At 45.7% G+C, this 26163-nt stretch overlaps 1 protein-coding gene across 1 annotated transcript in view; it reads left to right on the top strand.

Moving 5' to 3' along the window:
- The window catches only part of SRRM1 (serine and arginine repetitive matrix 1), a gene marked incomplete in the record, with an annotated part of 1602281 nt that overhangs the window by 441355 nt on the left and 1134763 nt on the right, over positions 1-26163 (top strand).

Raw genomic sequence — 26163 nt, 5'->3', positions numbered from 1 at the left:
CAGAGCCACCACGGACTCCGGGAACTATCGCCCCATTAGCCTGACGAGCCTGGTGTGCATGGCCATGGAACTTATCATGGAACTTATAAACAAAGACATTGGTAGTAGGTGAGGGGGTGTTCACCATGTTCTCATCGCACAGGACTGAAGGTTTCTGAGTAGACATCCATCGATAACTACATCTCAGGCTGGCATTCCACGTAAAAGGTGACACATATTTCCCTTCCTCAACTCCTAAACATACTAATATATATATATATATATATATATATATATATATATATGTGTGTGTGTGTGTGTATATATATATATATATATATATGTATATGTGTGTGTGTATATATATATATATATATATATATATATATATATATATATATATATATATATATACATACAAGAGAGGGGGGGCATGTAGAGCAGCTGCCAGCATCTGTCATCCTCAAGCATGTTTAATTAAGGCCCTCATGTTTCACTGTTGCAGTCGTCAGCTGTGGGTTAACCCTGCTGTGGTAGCCCTCGGCCAGCCCGAATACCAGAGTCAATGTTTTTCTGCATCGGCTGCTGCCAGACGTCAGGTCGTCAGTGTATAAAGGAAGGCAGCCGACACCATTACATCAGTCTTTCTTGCTGTGGAGCCCGTAGCAGAAGCAGTTCGCAAGTGTGCCGGTCGGTCGCTACCACAGTTTGAATTACAGCTGAAAACGTCTAAAGCTAAGTACCCTGTTGGGGATCCTTTTTCTTGCACTAACCAATGTCTGAAAAAGTTAACAATTGTCTCGCCTGTGGAAAGCAAATTCCACACAGAGACTTCCGTTATACTGCATCACTTGTTTAGGCCCAGACCACGATGTCCCCCGTTGCTGGTTCTGTTCTCTCTGTAACGTGAGAACCATTCGTTTTAGAGCTCTTATTGTAGCCAGGTATTTTTGTCTTCCATCTTTAAATTCCGAAATGGCGTCCGTCAGCCAACAATCCATAGACATTCCAAAAAAATGGAAGGATAAAGTTAGAGACCGACAACACAAGGCTGAGCCTTCCAGCGACTCTACCACTGAGCAGGTCGTCAGATGTTCATCGTGTTTCACTGCTGCAGTCATTACACTTGGGTTATCCTGCCGTCAGGCGGACCCGCAGTCGGCCAGAGTTCCAAAGTCTTGGTCCGGCATCGGTTGCTGTCGCTTCCTCCCTGACGTCAGTGCGCCAGGGGTATATAAGATGCAGCCGACGCCATTTTCTTCAGTATTTCTTGCTGCGCATTGCCCGAAGCAAAAGCAGTTCGCAAGTGCCGGTCGGCCGACTCCTGAGATATCAAATTTGATTTTCAGAACCAAAGTCTTCAATAAAGCTAAGTACCCCGTTGGGGAAACTTTTTCTTGCCTCAGACCAATGTTAGTAAAAGTTAATAATTGTATTTCTTGTGGGAAGCAAATACCTCATAAGGATTTTCACTCTTACTGTATTCCATGCCTAGGCCCAGATCACAACGTCACTAGTTGTCGGTTTTGTGCTAAATTTAACAAATGCACTATTAAACGCCGAATTGATTTTACTCGCCATTACTTTGGCCGAAGATTTAATTATACCATGCCGTTGGAACAACCGACGACCAGAATGCACAAAAAATGCAGAGACAAGGATAAGGACAGGCATCCGAGGTCCAAAACTGACGACGAAGCCTCTTCTAGGCCAGTCACCGGTTCTCAGTGAGGAGCTTTCGCAGCCCCTGACACCCGCTACCTCAGAGCCACAGGCCGCTACCGACTCCCACGTGGAGGTACCTAGGCCTGTGGATACTCAACGTGTTGGACCTTCAGATACTAACCCTTCAGATGGGTCCGGAGCCGCTGAGCAAGCATCGGCTTCTGAGGGTGTTTTCAGACCTTCTCAACTTACCATTAAAACTACAGCCATGTCTAAAACTCCATTAAAGACAAAGAAGCAAGTACAGCATTCACCTGGACAGGCCTCCATGCCTAAAAAACAAATGCTCAAAATGGCCAAAGACTTAATTACTCTGATCAGGGGTTCCCATCCCCCTCCTGATAAAAGGCCTAGGCAGGATACAGACTAAGATTCCTCTGACCAGGTTTTTATATATTCTGATTCCTCTTCAGACCAGGAATACTCTTTACCCCCCTATGAGGACTCTGATGCTGAAGAATCAATTCCTTCAGCCTCTCCTCCTGAGGATTATTCTTTTGGGGAGACTTTACATACCATGAGGGAGCATTTCCATTGGGAGGACCCGGATTACGCTGAATCCAAGAAAATGCTCAGAGACTTTCTTCTATTGCCTCAGCACAGGCCCCTTGCTATTCCGCCAGTGTTGGATATTGTGGATGATGTGTTCTCTGAATTCAGTTTAAATCCTGATTCTTTACCCCCTGCGCCAGTCAAGCCAGACAGGTACTACAGAGTCCCTGACTCACAAATTTCTTTATAAAAACCCTGCTGCTGACCCAGAAACTATTTCCCAGGGTCCCAAAGGGGGTAAAGGCTTCCACGGCTAAAAATCCAGTTCCCTCTGACAGGTATTCTAGAGCATTAGACAGATGGGGGAAGAAAGTTTACACTTCTGCAACTTTAGCAGTGAGGGCTTTAAATTGCCAGTTTCACATGCTTAAATATCAGCAATACTTCATGTCTCAAGTAAAACAGAAAATGAGTACTAGTGCAGAACATCCTGACTACAAGGAAATGCAGGATTTATTGCATGCAGCTGAACAAGTGGGAAAACATACTTTGCAATGTGGTTTTGATTCATTAGAGGCTTCTTGTAGAGCAGCAGTTACAGGATCTGTGATTCTAAGGCATGCTTGGTTAAAAGAACAAAGTTTACCAGATCATGTTAAGGCAAAATTATTGGATGCTCCTTTACAGCAAGATATTTTATTTGGTGTTAAGGCAGAGGAGGTATTAAAGAAAATTGAGAATAAGGCAAAATCTATGCAAACAGTGAAGGATTTTTTACAGGTACAGCCACCTCGATTTAGCAGAAATTGGCCTACAAAGAATTGGTCCTTTCCAGTGTCAGACAGGCCACAAAGAGGCAGATACAGACACCCAAGAGGCAAATCTCAGCCCCAAGGCTCTTACAGACCAAGACAGTGGGGTGCTTCAACCCCAAAAGGAGGTGAGGACAAGTCACAACCTTACAGGAAACTGTCCCAATGACTTCCCCCTTTCAATGCCAAGCTCTTCTCTTTTGGCATCTCCCTTGGGGAAAACTAGCACTTTTTTTTACAAAATTGGCAAACAATCACCCAAGACAAATGGGTTCTGAATATTGTGTCTCAAGTTTACAGGTTCCACTTTCACACTTTACCAAGGCTAAAAGGAATGCCAGACCTGCCACAAAATCAATGGGCAGAGGCACAAAAGCAAATTACAGCCCTCATGAACATGAGAGCTATTCAAAACGTACCACAGCAGGAACAGGGACAAGGATTTTACTCAAGACTCTTCCTGGTCCCCAGAAAGGACAAAGCCTGGAGACCCATATTAGACCGTTCTACTCTAAATACTTACCTGGATGTTCCAAAATTCAAAATGTTGACACTACAGCAGCTACTTCTCATGTTTGGCAAGAAGGCTTGGCTTGTTACTTTGGACCTCAGAGGCATACCTGCATGTCCCTATCAGACAAAATTGCAGAAGATACCTCAGATTCATAGCTGGTTCAATGCACTTCCAATTCTCTGCACTGCCCTTTGGCTCATCTACTGTGCCCAGGGTCTTCACAAAGTGCCTGGCACCAGTAATTGCATTTTGCAGATTAAAGGGAATTCAAATATATCCATACCTGGATGACTGCCTTATTCAAGCAGAGAGCAAGGACATTCATCTAAAGCATCTGGCATTTGTAAAAAGGTTGCTAATTTGCCTAGGGTACACAGTAAACAAAAAGAAGTCAAAACTAGTGCCCTCACAAGAGATAATATTCCTGGGTGCCAGCTTAAATACAACGGCCCAGATGGCTTATCTCACGCCAGACAGACAAGGACAACTGACTCAGTATTTTCAATTGATGGCAACTAAGTCCCAACTCCCTGCAAGAAAAATTCTGCAGGCCTTGGGATTCATGGCATCCTGCACACTACTAATTCCATATGCCAGACTGCATATGAGGAAATTACAATGGTACCTAAAAAGTGTTTGGACTTAACACTCTCACAGTTTGGAAACAGTAATACCACTAATTCCCTGCCTACAACAGGAGTTTCGATGCTGGGCACAGGCATGTCACCTCAACAAGGGTCAGCCTTTCACTCTACCCACAGCCAGGCAGATTTTAACAACAGATGCTTCAGATTACGCCTGGGGAGCACACATGGCAGGAAAATGTATTCAGGGCAAGTGGACCACAGACCCAGTGCATCTTCACATCAATCAAAAAGAGATGTTGGCTGTACAAAATGCCCTAACAGCTTTCAAGGACCTTCTACATCCAGGACAATTATTATTAAAGACAGACAACACCACAGTAATGTGGTACATAAACAAGCAAGGGGGCACTCATTCTTACCCCCTATGCAGGTAAGCCATGACCTTGTGGAACACAGCTCTAACTTATCAAGTTCATCTACAAGCACAATTCCTGCCAGGAAAGAAAAATACTCTGGCAGGCGACTTAAGCAGAAACATCATGGATCCTCACGAGTGGAAACTAACTCCACAAGTCTTCAGCATGATGACGCAAAAATGGGGGTGCCCAGATATAGATCTTTTTGCCTCCACACTGAATTGCCAACTACAAACATTCTGCACAAGGACTTGTCACACACAAGCATGGAAAGTGGATGCTCTTTCGTTCAGCTGGAGAAGCCTAAAAGTTTATGCCTTCCCACCACTGCCTCTCCTTTCAAAGGTACTCCTAAGAGCCAGACAAGAAAAACTACAGATGATCCTGATTGCTCCAGACTGGCCACGCCAGCACTGGTACCCATTCTTAAAGAACTTGGCTCAATGACCACCATGGATTTTACTTCAAATTCCACACCTTCTGACTCAACAAAACAATCAGATCCTGCACAGTCAGCTCAAAACCTTAAACCTGGCTGCATGGCAGATTCATTAGTCAAACAGACAGCACCTCTCTCTAAAGCTGTTATGGTTGCCATTTTGGAGGCCAGGAGGCCTAGCACCAGGAAATCTTATTCAGAAAAGTGGAAGAGATTCTGTGCCTGGAACCAGGCTCAAAGCCTTGACCCTCTTGTCCCAAACATTCCTCAGATCCTCAGATACTACAATACTTAACTGAGATGCTGGACAAAGGACTATCCTTCTCATCCTTTAAGATCCACGCCTCTGCCATCTCGGCTCATTACAGCACAAACCCTCCTATTAACTCTCATCCATTGCTAAAGCAGTACCTCAGAGGGACTAAAAACATTAGACCGCCCCAGAGAGCACCAACACCTACTTGGGACCTCAGTTTTGTCTTGGAAAAACTCACTTTACCTCCTTTTGAGCCAGCCAATTCAGCAGAATTAAAATATGTATCATGGGAAACTACTCTGCTTCTGGCAATAACCTCAGCACGGAGAGTCTGAGTTACAGGCACTAATGGCAGTGGAGCTTTTCATCCTTTTTCATCAAGACCGGGTTTCTTTAAGAAAAAAACCCTTCCTTTATGCCTAAGGTGGTATCCAGTGTGGCTCTTAACCAAACTATCCACTTGCCAACCTTTTATCCAAATCCCCAGAATAAAGGGGAGAGACTTCTGCATTCCTTGGATATACACAGACAATTACGTTTCTACTTGGGACAAAACAAAAGCTCTCAGAAAAACTGAGCAATTGTTTGTAGCATATGCTGCAGGATCACAGGGAAAGGCTATACCAAAGCAGACCATTTCAAAGTGGATAGGACACTGTATCCAGTTCTGCTACACACAGCATGGGAAACCTGTACCTAGTAACATTAGACCACATTCCACCAGGGCAACTATCACTTCTACTGCCTACCTTAGAGGAGTACCTACCAAAGATATCTTGGAAGCTGCAACTTGGAGTTCAGTGCACACCTTTACCAAGCATTACCATTTGCCTCTCTATTCTAGCTCCAGAGCTGGCTTTGCCACTGCAGTGCTTCATAGCCACACCAAATCCTCTATAGAACCAGCCACCCTAACTCAGCTTTGGGATTCAACCCAAGTGTAATGACTGCAGCAGTGAAACACGATGAACATAGTACACTTTTGTACCTACCATAAATGTAGATGTTTGAGTGTCTTCACTGCTGCAGTCCAGGTTACCCACCTGCCATCCCCTCTTTCTTAGCTGGGACTTATCTATACTTCTCAACCTTGTACTACCTATGTGGTGTATTTGCTGGTTACTGAAGGTTTTATTTTTACCTTATTGTATGTTTTATTAGCAATATGTATTGCCTACCATTTTTGGGGGCACCTGACATCTGGGGCAAGAAAAACTGAAGAAAATGGCGTCGGCTGCATCTTGTATACCGCTGGCGCACTGACGTCAGGGAGGAAGCGACAGCAACCGACGCCAGACCAAGACTTTGGAACTCTGGCCGACTGCGGGTCCGCCTGACGGCAGGATAACCCAAGTGTAATGACTGCAGCCGTGAAGACACTCTAACATCTACATTTATGGTAGGTACAAAACTGTACTTTCTCCGGAATTCAGTGAGGTGCCTTCGCAGCCCCTGATGCCCAGTTTTATACCTTTGTAGGCCTCTACTGAGACTCTTTCAGGGTCCGGTATGCCACAGAAATCTTCTAGATTTCCGAGCCTTTGTTTGTCTCTGCCTTGGTTGGGTCAGGATCTGCAGCGCAGGCACCAGCTTCCAGGGAGGTGTTTTACACTACTGAATCTAGACAAAAAAAGACGTCTTCTCTGACTACCATTTTTCTCAGACCAGTGGATACTCTTGGGCATAGAAGCAAAGCCACTCCTAGGAAAACTACCTCTAGCCAGCATTTTACTCCTGCTCCACCGCCCCAAGCTCAAATGCTTAAAATTGCGGGAGATCTAACTGACCTTATTAGGAGTAGTCATGCCACAATTTCTAAAAGGAAAAGACCCCTTTCTCCTGAAATACTGACCGAACAGGATTCTGAGGAGCCTGATTATTCAGAGTTCGAAGAGGAACAACAAATTCTGACTGCTTATGAGGATTCAGATGCAGAGGAATCCATTCCTTCTGCCTCCCCACCAGAACATCTTTCCTTTGGGGAAACCCTTCGCACGCTCAGTGCACATTTCCACTGGGAATCCCAGGACTTCCCTCAGTCTCATAAAAGACTAAGAGTTTCTAGACCTGCCCCAGCACAGACTCTTGACCATCCCTCCAATCTTAGAGGAGGTTGATGATGTCTTCCATGAATCCAGCTTAACTCCTGACACCCTCCCACCTACTCCCAGAAAACCTGACAAGTATTACAGAGTACCGGATTCTCACAAGTACCTGCACAGAAATCCTGCTGTAGACCCAGAAGCCATTACACAGGGACCTAAAGGAGCTAAGGCTAGTTCTGGAAAGAATCCTATTCTTTCTGCCAAGGACACCAGAGCTCTGGACAGATGGGGTAAAAAAGTATACACCTCTGCAACCTTAGCTGTCAGAGCACTCAACTGTCATTTCACATGTTAAAATAACAACACACTTTAGAACTATTTAAACAAAAGATTTCAACCTTTTTTTGACTGTGCCAATTCGAAAGAGTTAGATTTACTGCACTCTACTTGTCAAGTGGCTAAACACTCGTTACACTGTGGATATGATGCCCTGGAAGCCTCAAGCAGGGCAGCAGTGCCAGTATCTGTCATTAGGAGACATGCATGGTTGAAGGAACAACCTCTCCCTGATCATGTCAAATCTAAATTGCTTGATGCACCCTTGGATAAGGATTGCTTGTTTGGACTAAAAGCAGAAGAGGTGCTTAAAAAGATGGAAGACAAAGCAAAATCTATGAAAACAGTAAAAGATTTCCTTCAGGTACAACTTCCTAGGTTCAGCAGGAATTTTCCGTCAAAGCACTGGTCCTTTCCTGCACCAAGCAGACAGGAGCAAGGTAAGCCCTACAGGGACAGACCACCCAGACTCCTATCCCAGGGACAGCAGGGAACCAAACAGTTGACCACTTCCACTCCAAAAGCAGGGAGTTCTAAGCCATCCCTCTATGGCAAAAACTCTCAAGACTCTTCCCCCCCACCCTCTTCACTCACCAAAGACTTAGGAGGAAGGCTCTCCCTCTGCAAAGAAAATTGGCTTTCTGTTACAAAGGACCAAATGGGGTCTTAAAGATAATTTTTCTGGGATACAAATTCTCCTTCAACGAACTCCCAATTCTAAGAAGGTACCCATACTTGCCTCCAAATCATTGGGCAGAGACATTGAAACAAGTCCAAACACTCATATCCCAGTAGGCAGTAGAACCTGTCCCCTCAGATCAAACAGGCAAAGGCTTTTATTCCAGACTATTCCTTGTTCTCAGAAAAGAGGGCACTTGTGCCCCATCCTGGACCTATCCGTTCTGAACTCCTTCCTGTTGGTCCCTAAATTCAAAATGCTAACTTTGCAGCAGCTGCTGGCTATGCTGACAAAAAATGCCTGGTTAGTTACCCTAAATCTTAAAGATGCCTACCTCCACATCCCCATAAGGGAATCTTGCAGGAAATTTGTTCGCTTCACAGCAGGCTGACAACACTTTCAGTTCTCTGTGTGCTACCCTTTAGTTTATCTACTGCTCCCAGTTTATTCACCAAATGCTTAGCCCTGGCCATAGCCTTTTGCAGACAGAAAAATATACAAATTTACCCTTATCTAGACTGCCGCATTCAGGCAGATTGCAAAGAAAAGCTCCTCTAGGACCTTCTCTTTGTCAAAACCCTCCTCACCTCCTTAGGGTGCACCATCAATGAGAAGTAATCAAAGCAAACACACTCGAGGAAGATAATTGTTTTTGGGAGCACTGCTGGACACAGCATCCCAAATGGCCTTCTTATCTCTAGAAAAGCAAAGCTTCCTGCCTCTCTGTTTCACCCAGCTGGCTTCCAGAAGTCACCTCACTGCGAGGAAGTTCCTGCACGCCTTGGGGTACATGACATCGTGTATCCTTCTAATTCCTCATGCCAGGCTTCATATGAGAACATTTCAGTGGTACCTAAAGAACCTTTGGTGTTACCACACTCAACCTGTAGAGACCTCTCTCTCCCCCTGATCCCCTGTATAAGGGCCGAGTTTTTCTTGCGGGCAGGGGCCTGTGCCCAGAACAAGGGTCTTTCCTTCCACCCTCCTCTCAACCGGGCATACCATTACTACCGACGCCTCAGACATAGTTTGGGGTGCTCACCTAGAAGGCAGGTGCACCCAAGGTCTTTGGTACGCCCAGCACCTTCCCTTACACATCAACCAGAAGGAAGTGATGGCAGTTTCAAAAGGCTCTGACATCCTTCAAACCTCATCTCAAGCCAGGGGATTCTCCTTATCAAAACAGACAACACCACAGTAATGTGGTACATCAACAAACAGGGAGGGACCCCATCATACCCTCTGTGCAGGCTAGCCATGAACCTCTGGCTGAAGGCCTCTTCCTTGAGACTACACCTAATAGCCCAGTACCTACCAGGGATCAACAACACCCTGGCAAACCACTTAAGCAGAAACTTACTAGACCCCCATGAATGGCAGCGCCACAGAAAAATCTTTTTAGAAATCACTCCGGCGTGGGGGACTCCGAAGGTGGATCTCTCTGCTTCACATCTCAACAATCAGCTTAAAAAAATCTGTACCTAGCGTGGAAAGTGGATGCCTTGACCTTCCCCTAGAACACCCTTTTTGTGAACGCATTCTCTTCTCTGCCTCTTATTACAAAGGTACTGATCAAAATAAGGGAGGAGAGACCAAAAGCTATCCTCATTGCTCCAGATTGGCCCATACAACATTGGTACCCCTTACTGCGCAGCCTGACCTTACAGCCTCCAAGGCAGCTTCCCCTGATCACAAACCTCTTAACTCAGGTGGAATGGAGGGGGGAATGCTGCACCCAGACTTGCAGACTCTCAAACTATCAGCATGGCTAATATTCTAAAGGCAAACAAGTGGCCCCTGTTAAGCAAACGGGTCCTAGACATTATCACAGAGGCCAGGAGGCTCAGTACCAGAAAATCGTACGCAGGAAAATGGAAAAGATTCTGCTCCTGGAGCCAGTCCAGGGGGGCATTACCTCACAACCTTCCATCCCTCTTATCCTGGACTACCTAGCGGAGCTACTTAATGGTGGCCTGGCCTTCTTCTCTATTAAAATCTACGCCTCAGCCATTTCAGCTCATTTTGATACAGAACAACCCCTGTTTTCCCATCCCTTGATTAAACAATTACTCAAGGGGCTTCTAATATCAGACCTCCCAAAAGGCCACCCACTTCAGCCTGGGACCTGACTTATGTTGTGGAAAAACTAGCTTTACCTCCCTTCGAACCTGCTGCTTCACCAGAACTAAGGAACCTGTCCTGGAAGACTGCTTTTCTCCCAACTGTCACCTCAGCCAGAATGGTTTCAGGACTTCAGGCACTGATGGCCATTATTGAGCCCTTCATCTTCCATGCAGACAGTCTCTCCCTGAGGACTAATCCCTCATTTATGCCCAAGGTGGTATCTAATGAAACTCTCAACCAGGCTATACATCTACCCACCTTCTTTCCTAACCCTCAAAACAAGGGGGAAAGAATTCTGCACTCACTATACGCGCACAGACAGCTCAGATACTATCTGGACTGTACTAAACCCTTCAGGAAAGCAGACCAACTACTTGTCAGCTTTGCTCCAGGGGCAGAGGGGAAGCCCATTTCCAAACAAACCATTTTGAAATGGATATCACACTGTATCCATTTCTGCTACAGATTGCATGGGAAGCCCCCCTAAGTCTGTTCGAACCCATTCCACTAGGGCAGCCTCCACTTCCACAGCATTCCTCAGAGGAGTAACCACCAGGGATGTTCTGAAAGCTGCCACCTGGACTTCTGTCCATACCTTTACCAAGCATTACCACCTACTGCTATTTTCTAAGGCTAGGGCAGGATTTGCCTCTGCAGATGTCCTTCAAGGATGCATCTGCATTCCTAACATATGGGTTGTCCTGCCTCAGGCAGCCCTTCGGTCGGCCGGATTCCAAAGTCTGGGTCTGGCCTCGGCTGATGTCATACTTCACCCGACGTCATAGCTGCTGTGAATTGGGTATAAAGGTATCAGCTGACGCCATTTTCCCCAGTCTTTCTTGCCGCGCGGTGCCCGAAGCAGAAGCTGTTCGCAAGTGCCGGTCGGTCAGATCCACAGATTTCTACTACCGAAGACTTCTAAAAAGCTAAGTACCCTGTTGGGGACTCTTTCTTGCCTCAGCCGATGTCAGAAAAAGTAAATAATTGTTTAACTTGTGGGAAACCAATACCTCATAAGGATTTCCACTCTTACTGCCTTCCTTGCTTAGGCCCAGACCACGACGTATCAGCTTGTCTAGCCTGTGCTTCCTTCAACCGACGGACACTTAGACGTCGGTCGGAGTTTGCAGAGGAGTTTTTTGGTCCCGCTTTTGCTTACAAAATGCCGTCGGAGACTCCGACTTCACAATTAGCTAAAAAGCGTAAGGAAAAGGACCGACACTCGCGGTCCGCGGTTTCGGCCGAAACCACGGTTAAGCCAACCGCGAGTGTCTCTGTTTCGGCTGAAACCGAGTCCTCGGTTCTTCCTTCAGCCGAAAGCTTGCCTCCGATAGCCGAGGCCTCACACAGCATGGCTGAATCTGCTACTGAAATTTCTCCTGCTGTAGCAGGCACCCAGGATATATCAGATACTATTCCTTTAGACATATGTACTCCTGCACGTGGAGCTGCTAGGCCTCCTGCATCTATGTCTATCAAGGCTTTTTCTAGGGCTAAAGCAGCTAAATCTTCTAAGACCTTGCCTGCTAAAACCCCCTCACACAGGCCTACCTAGTTCCCAAATGCTCAGCCTGGCTGAGGATCTCATTTCTTTGATCAGGGGATCCCAACCTCACCCAGACAGGGCCTCCCAACCCCCTCCAGAGAAGAGGCCTAGAGCAGAGCCCCCGGATCCAGTTTCTACAGACTATTCCTCGGATGATTCAGAAAACTCAAATCCTCCAGAGGGCCCTTATTCTCCATATGAGGATTCTGATGCAGAAGACTGCATTCCTTCTGCCTCTCCTCCTGAGGAATTTTCTTTTGGGGAAACCTTACATGCTATGAGAGAGCAATTTCAATGGCAGGGCCAGGATTTTTCAGATTCAAGGAAAAGGCTAAGGACCTTTTTGCATTTACCACAGCATAGGCCTTTAGCCATTCCTCCAGTACTAACAGTTGTGGATGATGCATTTAATGATGCCTGTACTGCCCCTGACTCTCTTCCCCCGGCCCCTGCTAAGCCTGACAGATATTACAGGGTCCCGGACACACACTTTCACTTGTATAAGGCTCCTATTGCAGATCCTGAAACCATTTCACAGGGCCCCAAAGCTGTAGCAGCTGCCTCTGCCAAAACCCCTCCCTCTGAAAGAGAATCTAGAGCATTAGAGAGATGGGGTAAAAAAGTTTATACTTCTGCTACTCTTTCGGCTAGGGCCTTAAACTGTCAATTCCACATGATTCAGTATCAGGAATTTTTGTTAGACCAGCTAAATAAAAACTGTCCTCTCCTGAACCTATAGACCGTAAGTCCCTTCAGGATTTGGTACATAACACTCAGCAGGTCAGTAATCATTCCTTAAAATGCGGCTATGATGCACTGGAGGCTTCCTTTAGATCAGCTATGACTGGAACAGTGATCGGAAGGCATGCATGGTTAAAAGAGCAATCCTTACCAGACCATGTAAAGTCAAAGCTCCTAGATGCTCCCATGGAGAAACAAAGTTTGTTTGGCTCCCCTGCACAGCAAGTGCTGAAGAAGGTGGAAGAAAAAGCAAAGTCTGTCCAAACAGTCAAGGATTTCTTACAGGTCCAGCCTCCGAGGTTTAGTAGAAATTGGCCTTCGAAGAATTGGTCCTTTCCAGACACCTCCAGAGCACAGAGGCGCAGAAATAGGCGCCCAAGAGGCAGAGGTCAATCCAGAGGTGCCTACAGGGGACGTCAGTGGCAGACTAACAACCAGAGAACTAATGCCACAGATCCAGCTACTACCACTTCCACAGGACAGACACAATGACTTGACTCTGATACCGCCTACCAGGGAACAACTGGAAGCACCTTTATGCGGAAAGCTAGCCTTATTTTCAGTAAACTGGCATTACATTACAGGAGACAAATGAATTTTACAGACAATAGACAAAGGCTACAGGTTTCACTTCCACACTCTACCAAAAAAGAGAGGAATGCCAAACCTACCATCAAATCAAAAAACAAACGCTCTAGGACAAATCAACCACTTACTAAGGATGAGAGCTATAGAAAAGGTACCGCCTATGGAACAAGGACAAGGATTTTATCCCAGACTTTTCCTGGTACCAAGGAAAGAAAACCAATGGAGGCCTATTCTCGTCCTGTCCGCTCTGAACACATACCTCATTGTTCCAAAATTCAAAATGCTGACCCTACAGCAACTTCTTCCCATGCTGGGCAAGGAGTCTTGGCTGGTGACTCTAGATCTCAAGGAGGCATACCTGCACATCCCTATACGACCAGATTGCAGAAGATACCTCAGATTTCTTGCAGGATCAGAGCATTATCAATTCTCAGCATTGCCCTTTGGCTTATCTACTGCCCCCAGAGTATTCACGAAATGCCTGGCATCAGTAATTGCTCATTGCAGGCTTCAGGGAATTCAGATTTATCCATACCTGGACGACTGCCTAATACAAGCGGACAACAAGACCAAATTAACAAAAGATTTGGAAAAGGTTATACAACTACTGCAAGCCCTGGGATACACAGTCAACATGAAAAAGTCAAGGCTGGTGCCATCCCAAAGGATAACATTCTTGGGTGCAGAACTGGACACTTCAAATCAGATGGCATTTGTCACAGCAGAAAAGCAAAAGCAACTACCACTCTATTTCATGGCATTAACAACACAGAACCAGCTTACAGCAAGGAAAGTCCTGCAAGCCCTGGGTTACATGGCATCCTGCATAATATTGATTCCACATGCCAGGCTGCATATGAGGAAGTTGCAGTGGTACCTAAGGAATATATGGTCTCAACACAAGCACAGTCTAGAAGCCCAGATTCCAATAATTCCATGCCTGAAACAAGAATTCCTGTGGTGGGCTCAGGCCTGTCAGTTGAACAGAGGACTGCCTTTCCACAAACCTCGCCCAAGCCAGACTATCACCACGGACGCCTCAGACCTAGGCTGGGGGGCACACATGGTGGACAAGTGTATACAAGGCCTATGGACACAGGACCAGCTGAACCTACACATAAATCAAAAAGAGATGCTGGCAGTGAAACAGGCAATTCAGACATTCAGACTGTTTCTTCAACTGGGTCATTTGCTGATAAGGACGGACAACACCACAGTCATGTGGTATATCAACAAACAGGGAGGCACACACTCATATCCTCTATGCCGGATGGCAATGGACCTGTGGAATGTGGCCCTGAACCTCAACATTCAGCTCCAGGCCATATTTGTGCCAGGAAAAGAAAATATACTAGCAGACACCTTAAGCAGAACTACCACGGATGCCCACGAATGGATGCTGCATCCAGACATCTTCAAATCCATTACAAAGAAATGGGGACTACCAGAAATAGACCTGTTCGCATCCCCACACAACCACCAATTGAGGAAATTCTGCACAAGGACATACCACCCACTTGCTTGGAAGGTGGACTCCCTATCCTTCAGTTGGGAAAACCTGACAGCATATGCATTCCCACCTCTTCCTTTGATGCACAAAGTGCTACTGAAGATCAAAGAAGATCACCCAAGGATCATCCTGATAGCTCCAGACTGGCCGAGGCAGCATTGGTACCTGCTACTGAGGAGTATGTCTCGGACACACGCATGGCCTCTACCTCTAGTTCCTTTACTGCTAACACAGAACAACTTCAAGATCCTACATCCAAACTTGAAAACACTGCAGCTAGCTGCTTGGAATATTGCATAAAACAAAATAACCCAGATTTATCCCAGAGGGTTAAAGACATTATCCTGGAGGCTCGCAGACCCTCCACAAGGAAGACTTATTCAGCCAAATGGAAAAGATACCTCATTTGGAGTGCAGCAAAAGGAGAAAATGTATCATTAGCAAACATAGCTAACATCCTGGAATATTTAGCAGAACTTTTCCACAAGGGCCTGTCTTACTCCTCCATTAAGATTCATGCATCAGCAATTTCAGCAGAATACAACATGGATCCTCCAGTCTTCTCTCATCCTCTACTCAGGCAGTTTCTGAGAGGAATTAAAAATGTAAAGCCTCCAAGGAAGCCACCTTTGCCTACATGGGACCTTAACTTTGTGCTGGAAAAGTTAACACTTCCCCCCTTCGAACCAGCAGCAACAGCAGAATTACAGTTCTTATCTTGGAAAACTGCTTTCCTGCTTGCAATCACTTCAGCAAGAAGGGTTTCTGAATTACAGGCATGAATGGCAGTACAGCCCTTCCTTATCTTCCATCAGGATAGAGTGTCCTTGAGAACTAACCCTACTTTTATGCCAAAGGTGGTCTCCAGGGTATCATTGAACCAAACAATCCACCTACCAACATTCTTCCCCAACCCACAGAACAGGGGGGAAAGACTACTGCATACCTTGGATGTGCACAGGCAATTGTGCTACTATCTGGACAGAACCAAGAACAATAGAAAAACTGACCAGCTTCTGGTAGCATATGCAACAGGAATGGAAGGAAAAGCAATTTCAAAACAGACAATCTCAAAATGGATAGGAAATTGCATTAGATTTTGTTACTCTTTTCATGTAAAGACAACTCCAGAAAACATCAGACCTCACTCCACAAGGGCTACAGCCACTACTACAGCTTTCTTATGAGGAGTGGCTACCAAAGACATTTTAGAAGCTGCTACTTGGAGCTCCATGCATACATTTGCCAAGCATTATAATCTACCTTTATACTCCAGATCCCGAGCAGGTTTTGCAACTGCTGTTTTGCAAGGGGTCTTAGCTACACCATAATCATCTTAGTGCCTCCTCCCCCAGTTTGGCTATGGTATTCTACCCATATGTTAGGACTGCAGATGCATCCTTGAAGGACATAGTACAGTTTTGTACCTAACATAAATGTAGATGTCCGAGAGGTATGCATCTGCAGTCAGGATTACCCACCCTCCTTCCCCTCTGTGGTACTCCTAGGGTATTTGCCCATCTTGTAGCTAGCTGGGGGAATCTATTATGGTGTATTTGTTTGTATATATGTATATACATGTTTATTTTTGTTGGCTCTCTACTGTTTGGAATCATTTGCATTTATCCAAATTTAGCCTTCCTAGAGGGCACCTGGCATCTGGGGCAAGAAACACTGAGGAAAATGGCGTCGGCTGATGCATTTATACCCAATTCTCAGCAGCTATGACGTCGGGTGAAGTGCGACATCAGCCGAGGCCAGACCCAGACTTTGGAATCCGGCCGAACGAAGGGCTGCCTGAGGCAGGACAATCCATATGTTAGGACTGCAGATGCATACCTCTCGGACATCTACATTTATGGTAGGTACAAAACTGTACTTTCTGCAGGGCATGCTGACACATTCCTAGGTCTCTTACTAATCTTACCACACCTCTCCTCAGCTTTGGGAATCCTGCTACAGGTGATGACTGCAACAGTGAAACACGAAGAACACAGTACAGTTGTGTACACTTACCATAAGTGTAGATGTTTGAGTGTATTCACTGTTGCAGTCCTGGTTTCCCACTCTCCTCTCCCCCATTATGTCTTCTTTCTTTAGGGAGACATAAGTTTCTAACGATGGCTTTTAGCCATCAGGACCACTTTACTATATTTACTTGGGCCTCTGACTGGTTAGGGCAAGAAAAACTGATGTCATGGCGTCGGCTGCCTTCCTTTGTAGCACTGACGGCCTGAAGTCTGGCAGCAAGCGACAGCAGCCGACGCAGAAAAACATTGACTCTGGTATTCGGGCCTGCCGAGGGCTACCACAGCAGGGATAACTCACAGGTGATAACTGCAACAGTGAATAAACTCTAACAACTACATTTATGGTAAGTGTACACAACTGTACTTTTGGGTGTCTCATAGCCGAAACCTGTCAGAAATGATTGTCTTGCTATTGGCATAGAGGAGTAAAATTTTGAACTGCTAAAAGAGCAGCTTCCTGTGCCCAAGGCACAGGGTTTGATTCTTTTACACCTTCATTTGTTTGTGTGATTCTGAGCAAGTCATTTAATTAGGCAGTGCCCCTAAAATGGACAGATGTTTATCGTGTTTCACTGTTGCAGTCATTACACTTGGGTTATTCTGCTGGTAGGCTACCCGCAGTCGGCCTGAGTTCCAAAGCCTAGGTCCGGCGCCGGTTGCTGTCGCCTCTTCCCTGACGTCAGTGGGCCAGGGGTATAAAAGATGCAACCGACGCCATTTTCTTCAGTCTTTCTTGCCGCACGGTGCCCGAAGCAAAAGCAGTTCACAAGTGCCGGTCGGCCGACTCCTGAGATTTTCGAAATAGAGTTTCAAAACCGAAGTCTTCAATAAAGCTAAGTACCCTGTTGGGGAAACTTTTTCTTGCTCCAGACCGATGTCAGTAAAAGTTAACAATTGTATTTCTTGTGGGAAGCAAATACCTCATAAGAACTTTCACTCTTACTGTATTCCTTGCCTAGGCCGTGACCACGACGTTACTAGTTGTCTGTTTTATGCTAGATTCAACAAACGCACTATTAAGCGTCGGTTTGATTTTGCTTTACATTACTTTGGCTGAAGGTTTAACTATATAATGCCATTGGAACAACCGACGACGGGAATTCATAAAAACCGCAAAGACAAGGAAAAGGACAGGCATCCGAGGTCCAAAACAGACGACAAAGCCTCTTCTAGGCTGGTCGCCGGTTCTCAGTGAGGCGCTTTCGCAGCCCCTGACACCTGCTACCTCAGAGCCACAGGCCGTATCCGACTCCCACGTGGAGACACTTAGGCCTCTGGAAAATCAAGGTATTGGGCCTGCAGAAACTATTCCCTCTGATGGGTCTGGAGCCGCTGAGCAGGCATCGGCTTCTGAGGGTGTTTTCAGACCTTCACAGCCTTACTATTAAGTCCACTGCAGTAGCCAAGGCAAAGTCAAAAACACAGTTAAAGACCAGGAAACAAGTACAGCATTCTCCTGGACAGTCATCCATGCCAAAGAAACAGATGGCCGAAAACTTAATTACTTTGATCAGGGGTTCCCATCCCCCTCCTGATAAAAGGCCTAGGCAAGACACTGACTATGATTCCTCTGACCAGGTTTCTATTTCCTCTGATTCCTTTTCAGATCAGGAATATTCTATCCCTCCCTATGAGGACTCTGATGCAGAAGAATCTATACCTTCAGCCTCTCTGCCTGAGGATTATTCTTTTGGGGAAACCCTGCACACCATGAGGGAGCATTTCCATTGGGAGAGCCAAGATTACTCAGAATCCAAGAAAAGGCTCAGAGACTTTCTTTTATTGCCTCAGCACAGGCCCCTGGCTATCCCCCCTGTGCTTGATATTGTTGTTGATGTTTTCTCTGAATCCAGTCTGTCTCCTGATTCTTTACCCCCTGCACCAGTCAAGCCAGACAGGTACTACAGGGTCCCTGACTATCATAAATTTCTTTATAAAATCCCTGCTGCTGACCCAAAAACAATTTCTCAGAGTCCCAAAGGGGTTAAGACTTCCACTGCTAAAAACCCTGTCCCCTCTGATAGGGATTCTAGATCTCTGGATAGATGGGGGGGGGGGTTACACTTCTGCTACTTTAGCTGTAAGGGCTTTAAACTGCCAGTTTCACATGCTTAAATATCAACAGTACCTCATGTCTTTGTTAAAACAGAAAATGCTTACAAACTCAGAAAGTCCTGGCAGTAAGGAAATGCAGGATTTATTGCATGCAGCTGAACAAGTGGGAAAGCATACTCTGCAATGTGGATGTCCTTCAAGGATGCATCTGCAGTCATAACAAATGGGTTGTCCTGTCGTCAGGCAGCCCTTCGGTCGGCCGGATTCCAAAGTCTGGGTCTGGCCTCGGCTGGTGTCGCACTTCACCCGACGTCATCTCTCCTGGTCTTCGGGTATAAAGGCATCAGCCGACGCCATTTTCCTCAGTCTTTCTTGCCGCGTGGCGCCCGAAGCAGAAGCTGTTCGCAAGTGCCGGTCGGTCAGATCCAGAGATTACAACTACCGAATACTACTTCGAAGACTTCTAAAAAGCTAAGTACCCCGTTGGGGACTCTTTCTTGCCTCAGCCGATGTCAGAAAAAGTCAATAATTGTTTAACTTGTGGGAAACAAATACCTCATAAGGATTTCCACTCTTACTGCTTACCTTGTTTAGGCCCAGACCACGACGTAGCAGCCTGTTTAGCCTGTGCTTCCTTCAACTGACGAACGCTTAGGCATCGGTCGGAGTTCGCTGAACAGTTTTTCGGCTCAGATTTTGTGTACATTATGCCGTCGGATCCTCCGACTACTCAAACTGTTAAAAAACGCAAAGAAAAAGACCGACACTCGCGGTCCACGGTTTCGGCCGAAACCACGGTTAAGCAAACCGCGAGTGTCTCTGTTTCGGCCTAAACCGAGCAAACGGGTCAATCCTCAGCCGAATCCATGACTACTACCGAGGCTCCTGCTACCCTAGTTGAATCGGCCTCTGAGGTTTTGCCTACTAATGTGGTTCCTATTGATTTATCAGACACCATCCCTTTGGATGTCTCTACCCCAGCACGTGGTGCTGCTAGGCCTCCTGCAGCCATGTCTATTAAGGCCTTTGCCAGGGCTAAAGCAGCCAAAACTGCAAAATCAGTGCCTGTTAAGACCCCCTCACACAGGCCCAGTTCCAGTTCACAAATGCTTACTTTGGCAGAGGATCTCATCTCTTTAATTAGGGGATCCCAATCTCACCCAGACAGGGCCTCTCAGCCTCCAGAAGAGACCTAGAGCAGTGGCCCCAGAGCCAGTGTCCTCAGATGATTCTTCGGATGATTCAGACATTACAGACCATCCAGAAGCTTCTTTTTCTACTTATGAAGATTCCGATGCTGAAGAATCTATTCCCTCGGCCTCTCCACCAGAGGAATTTTCCTTTGGGGAAACCTTACATGCCATGAGAGAACAATTCCAATGGCAGGGACAAGATTTCTCAGATTCAAGAAAAAGGCTTAGGACCTTTCTATACTTACCACAACATAGGCCCTTAGCTATACCTCCAGTTCTGCCTGTTGTGGATGATGCATTTAATGATGTTTGCACTGCTCCTGATACTTTACCTCCAGCCCCTGCCAAACCAGATAGGTTTTACAGGGTACCAGACACTCATCACCACCTATACAAGGCCCCACTTGCAGATCCTGAGACTATCTCCCAGGGGCCTAAGGCAGTAGCTTCGACCTCAGCAAAAAACCCTCTCCCTTCTGAAAGGGAATCCAGGTCCTTAGAGAGATGGGGGAAAAAAGTTTACACCTCTGCTACTCTCTCAGCTAGAGCTTTGAACTATCAGTTTCATATGATCCAATACCAAGAGTTTATGCTTGATCAGTTAACCAAGAAACTGTCCTCTGATGACTCCTTAGATAAGAAATATGTTTTAGAAATGGTGAATAACATTCAGCAGGTTAGTAACCATTCTTTAAAATGTGGCTATGATGCACTGGAGGCTTCATTTAGATCAGCCATGACTGGCACAGTTATAAGAAGGCATGCATGGTTGAAAGAACAGGTCTTGCCGGATCATGTTAAAGTGTTAGATGCTCCTATGGATAAGGCCAGTCTATTTGGTATTCCTGCTCAGCAAGTAATGAAGAAAGTGGAAGAGAAGGAAAAATCTGTACAAACAGTTAAGGATTTCTTACAGGTTCAGCAGGAACTGGCCTTCCAAAAATTGGTCCTTTCCAGACTCCTCAAAATCTCAGAGGGGCAGGAATAGACGTGCCAGAGGCAGAAATAAATCCAGAGGAGGTGCCTATAGAGGACGCCAGTGGCAAGGCAATAACCAGCGAGGCACAGACACAACCACTGCAACAGGACAATCACAGTGACTTGGCTCTGACACCGCCTACCAGGGAACAAATAGCAGCACCTTTAGGCGGAAAGTTAGCTTTATTTTCAAAAAATTGGCACTATATCACAAAAGACAAGTGGATTTTGCAGACCATAGACCAAGGCTACAGGTTTCACTTCCACACCTTACCAGTAAAAAGAGGAATGCCAAACCTACCCCCAAATCAAAAAACAGAAGCTCTAAAGCAGATAGCTCAATTAACAAAGATGAGAGCTGTGGAAAGAGTACCACTAACAGAACAGGGCAAAGGATTCTACTCCAGACTCTTCCTAGTACCAAGAAAAGAGAAAAGTTGGAGACCTATTCTCGACCTGTCCGTCTTAAACACATTCATCATTGTCCCATAATTCAAAATGCTGACTCTACAGCAACTTCTTCCCATGCTGGGCAAGGAGTGTTGGCTGGTTACTCTAGATCTCAAGGAGGCATACCTGCACATCCCCATACGACCAAATTGCAGAAGATACCTCAGATTTCTTGCAGGATCAGAGCATTATCAATTCTCAGCATTTCCCTTTGGCTAATCTACTGCGCCCAGAGTATTCACAAAATGCCTGGCATCAGTAATCGCTCATTGCAGGCTACAGGGAATCCAAATTTATCCATACTTGGACGACTGCCTGATACAAGCGGACAACAAAAGCAAGCTGACAAAAGACTTACAAAAAGTCATTTGCTTACGACAAGCCCTGGGATACACAGTCAATTTAAAAAAGTCAAGACTGATACCATCCCAAACAAGAACATTCTTGGGTGCGGACTTGGACACAGTAAAACAGATGGCATTCCTAACTGCAGAAAAACAAGAACAACTTCCTCTTTACTTCTTGGCATTAACAAAGCAGAACAAACTAACAGCAAGAAAAGTACTGCAGGCCTTGGGCTTCATGGCATCATGCATAATCCTGGTCCCCCATGCCAGACTGCATATGAGAAAGCTACAGTGGTACCTAAAGAATTTATGGTCTCAACACAGGCACAGCTTAGAAACCGAAATCCCACTAATACCATGCCTGAAACAAGAGTTCCTATGGTGGGCTCAAGCATGCCAGTCAAACCCAGGTTTGCCCTTCCACAGCTTTCAAGCAAGCCAAACCATCACAACGGACGCCTCAGACCTAGGCTGGGGGGCACACATGCTGGACAAATGCATACAAGGATTATGGACTCCAGAACAGCTGCACCTGCACATAAATCAAAAAGAAATGCTGGCAGTAAAACTAGCAATCCAGAATTTCAGACCATTCCTCAAAGAAGGCCATTTAATGATAAGGACGGACAACACCACAGTTATGTGGTACATCAACAAACAGGGAGGCACTCATTCATACCCCCTATGCAGAATGACTCTGGACCTTTGGAATATGGCTCTGAGCTACAACATCCAGTTACAGGCAATATTTGTACCGGAAAAGAAAACATCCTAGCAGACATGTTAAGCAGAACCACCTCGGATGCTCACGAATGGATGCTACACCCGGACATCTTCAAGGCCATCACAAAGAAATGGGGAATGCCACAAATAGACCTATTCGCATCCCCACTCAATCACCAGCTCAAGAAATTCTGCACAAGGACATACCACCCACTAGCATGGAAGGTGGACTCTCTATCCTTCAGTTGGAAAGGCCTGACAGCATATGCATTTCCACCTCTTCCTTTGATGCACAAGGTACTGCTGAAAATCAAAGAGGAACGTCCAAGGATAATTCTGATAGCTCCAAATTGGCCAAGACAACACTGGTATCCATTGATGAGGAGCATGTCTCGGGGGAGAACGTGGACACTACCTCTGATGCCTTTGATGTTAACTCAGAACAACTACAACATCATGCATCCAAACCTAAAAACTCTGCAACTCACTGCCTGGAACATCACATAACAGCAACTAACCCAGATTTATCCCAAAGGGTGAAAGACATTATCCTTGAAGCCCACAGACCTTCCACAAGAAGGAACTATGCAGGAAAATGGAAAAGGTTTGTCATTTGGAGTACTGAAAGAGGAAAAGATGCGTCAAAGATAAACATTGCTAACATCCTGGAGTACTTGGCAGAGCTTCTACATACAGGCCTGTCCTATTCCTCCATCAAGATACATGCATCAGCTATTTCTGCAGAATACAGCTTCGATCCCCCTGTCTTCACATCCTCTACTCAGGCAGTTCCTCAGAGGAATCAAGAATGTAAAACCTCCTAGGAAACCACCATTACCAGCATGGGACTTGAACTTTGTGCTAGAAAAATTGACACTCCCTCCATTTGAACCAGCAGCAACAGCAGATCTTCAACACCTATCATGGAAAACTGCTTTCCTACTGGCAATTACTTCAGCAAGAAGGGTTTCAGAACTACAAGCCTTAATGGCAGTACAACCCTTCCTAATCTTCCATCAAGATAGAGTGTCCATGAGAACTAATCCTACATTTATGCCTAAGGTGGTATCCAGAGTATCTCTAAACCAGGCAATCCACCTACCTACCTTCTTTCCCAATCCACAGAACAAGGGGGAAAGACTGCTGCATACCTTGGATGTACATAGACAGTTACGCTACTACCTGGACAGAACCAAAGGTAACAGAAAAACTGACCAGCTTTTAGTAGCCTATGCAACAGGAAGGGAAGGAAAAGCAATTTCCAAACAGACAATCTCTAAATGGATAGGAAATTGCATAAGATTCTGTTACTCCTACCATGGAAAGCAAATTCCACAGAACATAAGACCTCACTCTACATGGGCTACAGCCACTACCACAGCTTTCTTACGAGGAGTGGCTACCAAGGACATTATTGAGGCGGCTACTTGGACCTCCGTGCATACATTTGCCAAGCATTACAACTTACCTCTATACTCTAGATCCCGAGCAGGGTTTGCCACTGCTGTCTTGCAAGGGATCCTAACTACACCATAATTCTTCTTCCTCCTCCCCTAGTTTGGCTATGGTATTCTACCCATTTGTTATGACTGCAGATGCATCCTTGAAGGACATAGTACAGTTTTGTACCTACCATAAATGTAGATGTCCGAACAGGATAGCATCTGCAGTCAGGATTACCCACCCTCCTTCCCCTCTGTGGTACTCCTAGGGTATTTACCCTCCTAATAGCTAGCTAGGGGGGGATCTCTTATGGTGTATTTGTTTGTATATATGTACATACATGCTTATTTTTTGTGTTTGCCTACTATTTTTTTGGGAAACATTGGCATTTATCCAAAATTTAGTTTTCCAAGAGGGCAACTGGCATCTGGGGCAAGAAACACTGAGGAAAATGGCGTCGGCTGATGCCTTTATACCCGAAGACCAGGAGAGATGACGTCGGGTGAAGTGCGACACCAGCCGAGACCTGACCCAGACTTTGGAATCCGGCCGACCGACGACAGGACAACCCATTTGTTATGACTCCAGATGCTATCCTGTTCGGACATCTACATTTATGGTAGGTACAAAACTGTACTTTTTGATTCATTAGAGGCCTCTTGTAGAGCCGCAGTTACAAGCTCTGTCATTCAAGGCATGCTTGGTTGAAAGAACAAAGTTTACCTGAACATGTTAAAGTAAAATTATTGGATGCTCCATTACAGCATGATACTTTGTTTGGTGTTAGGGCAGAAGAGGTGTTAAAGAAAATGGAGGATAAGGCAAAATCAATGCAGACAGTAAAGGATTTCTTACAGGTTCAACCACCTAGGTTTAGCAGAAACTGTCATAACCCACCCTCCTTCCCCCTTCCTTGGAGATCAGAGGATATCAGAAGGTCCGAATCCTGTTCTGTCATCTTGAAACATCTAACAATGTTATATAAACAAGCTGTGCATGTGTGCATGAATGCGGACAAACAAGATCTGGGGGATTAGTGGTGGTGCATCCTGGGATAAAGATAGCTCAGCCAATTAGAGGCCTCGCTCTATAGCATAAGCGTGCCGAGTTGGAGCCGAGGGATCGGCTCCGAACCCATCAGTCAGAATGTAGGCGAGATGGATCCCAAACATCTGAAGTTATGGTGAGTACATAACTAAAAGTTTTCATAAATTTGATCAGCTTTTTGTTTCTTTTCATACCAGGACATTGGGTTTAGCAGGTTGTAAGCAAGCCTTCTCCTCCTGGATTTTTCAATCCCTCTCCTTGTCAAGCCAGAGTACCTCACTAGCTGCCTTTAAGAGGAGTCTGGATGACTCGATGAGAAACCGAAAATATACCCCTGGGATCCCACCTGTGTCCTTGCTGGACAGGGAAAATAGGTGCTGACTTTGTGGGAGCATGGGTGAAATTCTTGGCTAGGCTTATAAGGGCCTCTGGGCCAGTAGCCTAATATCATCCTGTGAACGTATAAAACTATTTATTTTTGTTCTTTTCATGGTAAGCAGGTATTTGCTTCCATGAGGGCTCATTTTACTAGAGCAATGGCTTCCTAGGGAACTTTCTTCAAATGTTTGGACACTAGCTCCATCAGCGGAACTGCTACTTGGGTTCAGTTCACACATTCGCAAAATGTTACAGACTGGATAACATTTCCAGGGCAGGTTTTGACAAGGCTGTCCTGCATGGGTTTGTGGAGGGGGCTTCTCCTTGCCTTCCTGCATTCGCTGTAGCTTTTGTACTCTGACATATCACTGTTGCAGTATTAATCACCTCTCAAAGGTCATATTACAGTTGTGTAAAATCTTTCTATAGCTGTAGATGTCCTCCTTTTCATTGTTGCAGTATTCACTCCCTGACCCTTTTCTATTCCTTTTACATGGATGTTATTTTTGTACTGGTTAAGAAGTTCCTCTCCTCTCCATTCCTCCCTTTTTCTGAATGTACATGTCCTCCTTTCTGCTGAGGCATCTAGTTTTCCTGGGGGCACAGTTCTGAGTTGGGAGTTTATGTGTACATCACCTTTATGCCCTAAGCTTACACAGGGAGCATACATCTGATGTACAGTGCTCCCTAGATAATAAAGGCTTTAGTATACTGGCCAGACGGGCTATCC

Source organism: Protopterus annectens, chromosome 1.part1, assembly GCF_019279795.1.
Source record: "Protopterus annectens isolate FY-2018-M chromosome 1.part1, PAN1.0, whole genome shotgun sequence".
Taxonomy (NCBI): Eukaryota; Metazoa; Chordata; order Ceratodontiformes; family Protopteridae; genus Protopterus; species Protopterus annectens.
Note: the sequence above shows the minus strand (reverse complement) of the source record. Positions and strands in the feature narration are given on the sequence as shown.